This window comes from Monopterus albus, unplaced genomic scaffold (genome assembly GCF_001952655.1).
Source record: "Monopterus albus unplaced genomic scaffold, M_albus_1.0 scaffold120.1, whole genome shotgun sequence".
NCBI lineage: Eukaryota > Metazoa > Chordata > Actinopteri > Synbranchiformes > Synbranchidae > Monopterus > Monopterus albus.
In genome coordinates, this window is record NW_018128000.1 from 517,588 (window position 1) to 524,636 (window position 7,049).

The 7,049-nt window shown below is 40.4% G+C and overlaps 1 long non-coding RNA gene across 1 annotated transcript; it reads right to left on the reverse strand.

The window, feature by feature from the left end:
- Positions 1-4,345: 4,345 nt before the first annotated feature.
- Positions 4,346-5,268, reverse strand: LOC109966887 (uncharacterized). The gene is made up of 3 exons (XR_002275845.1): positions 5,193-5,268; positions 4,930-5,008; positions 4,346-4,742 (listed from the first exon to the last, which is right to left on the reverse strand). It is a non-coding gene; the product is annotated as an uncharacterized LOC109966887 (long non-coding RNA).
- Between the last annotated feature and the right edge of the window lie 1,781 nt (positions 5,269-7,049).

Below are 7,049 nucleotides of genomic sequence, written 5' to 3' on the forward strand. Positions count from 1 at the left end.
TGTTGGGTTCGGGGTCTTTCATTCTTCATCTGCCTGCGCGCAGTATTGGAGGTGAAGGATACCTGAGCGTGTGATGTTAATTTTACCTGTGATCCTTTGAATAAACCAGCACGGTTTTTTGTATCCACTTGGACCGCCTCGTCTCCCTGAGTTTCACTGGTTAAGAGTAACTGGGAAATATCTTTCAATGGTGCCGTGACCCGGATCCCAAAACAGCTCTGCCCGAGGCACACTATGTCACATCGAATTTTCTCTGCAGCACTTGTTGCTATGAGATACACATGTGAGGGGGGGGTCGCCCCTCACATAGGTTCCCGAGCCCGCCAGCGGGGGCCTGTACCGGACCGGTACAACAACATTTTTAAAGCAAATAAAATTATACTGACCATTTCCAAATATTCATATGTCAATACGCCCCCCATCTCCTCTTCTCTGCCATTTGCTTATTTCTGTTCCGTTTTCTCCTCTATTCATATCACTTTTTGGTTTCTCCTCTCCTCCATACTCCTGAAAAGAAACAAATATAAGACAAAATGGAATATTTAGAAATTCAGATGAAGTGGGAACCGATGACTACATAAATTAAATAATTATCTTCTACACCACACAAGTAATACACTAAAGAATTATTACAAAGTGTTAACATCTATACACCACACTCACAATGTTCCATCTGGTTAATCATTAAGCCTGTTCTTGCATATATCTTGATTGACCCATTCATTTGAATGGGTCAAAATTTTCAAAATAAAGCTAATAAATAAATAAAAATGTGACATATGCTCACTGAAAATACCTGTACAGATATAATTACATTCATTTCATGACTTTTCTGTAAATATAGTGTCTGTTTCTTCGCATAGCAATTGATCAGATCAATAATCAAGATTTCATGAACTTTCTCCACTCAGTAATTAAATGTAAGAAACGTATATTAAATACTACAGTAACTGCAAAGATATAAAATAAATATGTACAGTGTCACAAGGTCATAAAGTAGAAAAATGGGGGTGATTTTTAATGATGTTAAGGCAGATTAATAAGGGTTTTTTGCAAATGTAAAACTTTCCTAGAACTGATAATTGGTAAACAAACAAAAATGATGAGATATTTCACCAATTTATTTCTTCCTTGTTAGAGCTTCACTGCCTTTGTTATAAAACTGGTGAAAATCATCACTAATATGCTTAGAAAGAGCAGCTTTTCATCTCATTAATTCATCAGGCCTTGGTTTGGAGTCACTGCTGATTTAAAATAAACCACGTATCTGCATGAATACGGCTGAACATGGGAGAGTGGAGCATCAAATGTAGTGGAAGAGCGATGGGAGCTGCTCCTCTGTTGCTCAGTGGCCTGTTACAGGGATGCAGTTGACTACACCTCTGTGCCGCAGAGAGGCAGCAGGGAACATTGAATCTCTGCCTTTACATGCAAACAACTCGTGTGTTGATTTAGTAAGACACGTCTCATCTGGCAGTTTGCAGCACAGCTGGACAGTCTGAGTAGGAAGGAGCTGACCCTCCAGGCACCTGCCTTTAACACACAGGGCATTAATCACCCCTTGCATCCCAGTGTGCAGACACAGATGGGACTTCTTGGTGAAGCGCTATCTCCCGCTCCAGTCAAGCTGCGGCTGAATCAAACTCATAGTATCTTCTTCACGTTCACTGTGGCCAGTGGGACAGAAAGACACTGACCTGCATGATGTGGTAAATAAGTAACCGTCTACATTGTCAATGGGGTCCAGACAGAGAGTTAAATCTTAAATGGTTACTTACTATTATAAAAAGATGCTGTTTTCATTTAACTTTGTTTTCTGGGGACAAGTGATTCGTTCTACCTGTGTAAACTTCTCATCACCTCATCCACCTCTGGAAGCGTGGCAGTTCCTTTTTAATGTAAAAATTCACCTGCAGAGACATGACAGTAGCTTAAGACAAATAATCCCTCAGGGTGAAGAGCGTGCCCAGTATTGTTTAGAGTTAACCAGTAAAACAATTCAAACTGCTTGTAGATTGCCTCCCAGTTTCTCTTTGCTGACATGCAGTGTTGTCAAAGCTAATGTATTCAAGCTATAATTCACAATGGAAGAACATGAACTGCAGCAAAGCTACTTTATCATTTGGTTAATTCGAGTTAGGAAAAAGTCATTGTAAAGTGATGATCAAACTGACCTCAAGTTAGAAAATGTCATTGTAAAGTGATGATCAAACTGACAGTGTACATGTGATACAAAATGATATCAACATACAATGCAAAATGGTCATGTCAGCAAAACTGTCACTTACAGTAGTTAAGACCTAAACCTGTCCTAAATAAAACAAACCCATTTATCTATCTAATCAAGAAATAAGAAAGTTTGCAATTATGGAGATGGAACTGATATATATACAATATATGCATTGTAGTGTTGGTTGGCAGAGAGGCATTTGCCAGGATCCCCCTGAATGACTGAGGGGAGAAGCACTTGGTGGGATCTCCCATAATGCCCGTTGGGCAGGCCGCATATAGTTCAGGGGTGGCGAGATTGTTGTAGCAGTGCTGTGTGAATAAAAACGACAAGCTCTGGTCTCCTGGTCCTTCCTTTCTCCAGCCAACGTTACAATATTTTTCTTTATAAACGGGTCAAAACAAGCTTCACATGATTTACATATATAACTATTTAAACCTTTTCTTTATTCCTGAACATAAAAACATACATATTGCATGTTAAGAAGATGGTAGTAAAACCTGAAACATCCTGTTCCACCTTTGTGCTTCAGCAGCAGAGTGAGTGCTTATGCTTTGCTCAAAGCAGAGGGTGCCTCAGGTTTAGGTATTTCAACTCAGCTGCAGGAACAAGAGAAGGTTGAGCAGTAGAAAACTACATACAGCCAGTAAAAACTCAAGGCTTAGGTTCAAGGTTTAAATCCATTCAGACCAGATGGGGATGTCAGAGGCTTTAAACCTGCCACAACACACATTAGCTTTCTCCTGATAATTACAGAATTAAGCTCGCTGATATTTTCATGAAATTTTCATTGACATGAAATTCTACAAGGTGCAATTATGGGTTACATTAGTGCAAGAATTTCTCTGACTCAAATAAGAAGAAAAAAATATTCCAAGATTTTTGCATCTTGCTGGTCATTAGTCTGTAAAATAAATAATCTGACACCCCATTTAATTTGTCTGCTACAATGAGAAAGCACAAGATTTTTATTTACTTCATCATCAAGCTGTGAGTGGTGAGACAGACAATCTCTATCTGATGTTTGAAAGGGCATTTGATAGAAAAAAAGTCATATTACTAAACAGTTTACAAACATATACATCTTCTTATAAAATCTTTGGACAAACAGAAAGATAAAATGCTTTTCTTCCTGTATATGCCCTTGTTTTCTAAGTGAAGGTCTCACACACCACAGCAGCTGTGAAACTGAACAATCATCTATCTCATCCAGAAAAGCAAAATCTCCAACTCTGCTGAGGTGAGCAGATAACAGTTGTGCCATACAATATTACCCACATTTTTAGTGTACTAGCTGCAGGAAGGTGATAAACTGTGCACAGATATGAGGAGCTGATCAGCAGGCTATAATGTGTTACTTCTAAGTGTGTGGTGACCCTGTGGGCAACTTTTTCCATGGAAAAGCTTTTGTATGCTGTGATTTTAAGGCTGTGGCACCAAAGGATAGAATAATCTGAGCCAGACCAGATATAAAGTACTGTGGAGGTGTATGGCTGTTGGATTTTAACAAGTGTATCATGCTAAACAAGACTGGACTGCCAACTAGGCAAAGCTGGCATGTGCCCCAGAAGCTCCAGACCAGATCTGCAGTTGTATGATTCTTTGCAAATGTGTTTGTGAATATGCACAATGAATATCAGTTGAATTAGAATACAGATCCTGTATTATCAACTAATCCTGAGGCACTGTCTTGTGGAGCAGCTGTGCTGTTCACATCCCTCTGTGAATCTTTCTAATTTGTGTACTTGAAGGTGCAGAAATTGTGCACAGAAAGATCATGGTGGGGTTTCCAGAAAGATCCCAGAGAACATTTTTGCCCCATGGCCTCAAGGACAGGTCATGATGTTGCCAAAATTAGATTTACATGTTAAATAAAATCATAACACTCTTACTGGTTAAAGTCTACACAGAAAACTAAACAAATTTCTTTTGGTCCTCACTCAAAAAATAGTAAGCTACATAAACTCCTTTCAGATATGAAGTGAAGTCCTGACATTGTCGTGGTGTATGTGAAGAGGTGCAGGTGGGAAATGTCCAGCAGTCTGCTTGGACATTACACTGCTAGAGTATTTCCCCATTCAGTCTCTCATACCTCCAGAAGTGCTCTCTTCACACACTGCTTCAGGCCACTGGACTGCTGCTGGGTGTCAGTGCAGAGCATAGCACACAAGGTGCAGAGCAGAGAGAACACAGCAGAACAGACAGCAGGATTTTGTGTATTTTGGGCTGCATGGTATAAAATCTGCTTTTTTAAAAATCTACAAGTAGGTGGGGCTCCAAGAAGAAAGGTTGGGGACCTCAAATAGCAGAAAGAGAAATCAATGGCAATGATTAAATGTATAGATAAATATGAAGAAAACACAGAATATGCAGAAAATAAGAGTATATGCTAAAATAACTGTACTGGTGAAGCAAAAATGGTGATAGTTGGTTAATGCCCCTAACCATAATTAAACCATCTGATCAGAGAATAGGCTCTGTGTCATTCCAATTGACAAATGCATCTTTCCACCTGAAAAGAAAAAGAAAAAAAAAAGGTATTTGGGGCTGATCTATGATCCTTTATTACTTAAAGCTGTAAAGTATGCAGGTAATTCAAACACACCTTAATTAACAGTAGTTAAAGTCCCAACATTTTATGAATGTTTTCAGGATGTGCAGACATCATTGTGCATGTGAGTGTTAAGTCCATGTGTTACCTTGTTCGGATACAGTGCTCTAGTGGAGGAATGAGATCAGTGTCAGCATCCTGACAGCTCGTGGCCAATTTGCCAACAGCTAAAAAGTACAATCAATGAACATTTTCAGTTTAGGCAAACTCACAATTGGTGCAACAAGAAAATAACTACACACTACATTCTTCTGAACAGTCATTCATTGAGGCAGTTGGATTAAGAGAAATATAACAATCAAAACATAAAAGGACATGTAGTAAGACTGTGGGACAAGTGATGCTACATACAGACAGTGAGACGGATCTCCTCCTGTTGATTGGCTAGTCCGTCATAATAGTACAAGTCAAATTCCAGGTCTTTCTCTGAATTGGTCAACAGCCCCCTCTGCAGGCCAAACAGCACAATGGAGTGGCTTTCACTGCACACCACCCAGATAGGGTAACGGGGAGTTTTCAGGTAGGCTCCTACCTTAGATAGGAAGCAGAATGCAAGACAGCAAAGTCTAGTCTGTTGGCATGTTAGGCAAAAATCATTTCAAATGTTTCAACTACTCCATTGTCATATTAACATTGGCAAATAACAGCCTTCTTAAGAACATTCCTTGCTGTGAATGTGGGCATATCTGTCTCGCGGATGGTGCAGATGTGCCCATAATTACAGTAAAGAATGCCGCCTGAGGCCTTGTGCCTTCACATGTGGTCTGTCAGAGGCAGGGCAAACAGAGAGTCAGCCAACAATGTCACTCACTTTGCAGATGTTGTAATGTTCAAACAAGGACAGCAGGCCAACATCACATTGGCTTTTGATTCCCTTGAGTAAAGTCATGATGCCATTGCCTGAGTCTAACTCCATGTCATTGTCAAAAACATTAGAAACTGCTCTGCCACAGAGCAACAAGTTGACCAGCTCCTGGTGAGCACAAAGAGAAAAAGGCAATGTCAGTATAACAATGTATTTCCTGAATACAGTACAATTTGTTTTGTATGTTCCACTAAGATTCATCTGCTGTGGTGCCATCATCAACATTCTCTTACGTTCTGCATGCGCTTGTGTTACGTGATCACAGTACATCTTTGATTTTCCCCACGACAATTATTTGTAGTTGTTGACTGAAGAGCTGTATGTACACTCAAGGCTCTGAAGCAAGAACTGTTCAGTTCTACCTGTCAACTGTCACAAAAGCAACAAGCTTGAAAAAAAAATTAATAGTTTGAGTTTCTTGTTTCAGCTCTTTGTCAGTGTAGTGGTTACTGTGCTGTTCAGGCTTGTTCACACCAGCAAGCAGCACTGAAATGATAAAATTATGTATATTAAAAAAATGTGTTCAAGAATCTTAGTGAGGTAGTGACTACTTGTTAAGCTAGTCAGTTGATGAGCTAACTGCTAGCATGCTAATCACCCAAGTATTTATTAATTTTTTTATTCACACAGTGAGGAGAAAAAAATTGCCAGTATCCACAGAGTCATCAGACCAAAGTACAACAAACAGGAATGCAGAAGGAAACCACCAGAGGTATGAGGCTGACAGCGCTCAAAATGTCATCAATGAGCATCTGAGAAAAATTGAGGCATTGGAGTCAAACCTTGGTAAAACAGAGGGACTCATCCGTCAACTGGAAGGAGAACTGAACCACCTGAGATCTACATGTTTGATCTTGCCCTGCAGCACGACCAGCCTACAGTTATCACATGAGCACCAAGTGCAGCAAATATCAGCCTTAAGCCCCACAGTCCAAAGAAGCAGACAGGACCACAGCAGTCCTGTCCTTGTAGGAAGTGGTGACACTGTTTTGCCCGCTCCTTCTTCAGCTTCCACGTTTGAGACAAAGCCAAAACGTGTTTCCCTGTACAATGAAATTCTTACTTTGTTGTGGGTTGGGCAGGAGGTAGCACGGTCAGGGACAGAAAGAGACTCAACAAGCTGGTTAAGAGAGCTGGTTCTGTCCTGGACTGTTTTCTGGATTCCATCGAGGAGGTGGTGGACAGAAGGATGCTGGTAAAACTAACATCCATCATGCATAACCCCACCCATCCCCTGCACCACACAGTGGTGGCTCTGAACAGTTCTTTTAGCACAAGACTGTTACATCCCCAGTGTAAGAAGGAGCATTACCGTAGGTCATTCCTCCCCACAGCCATCAGAC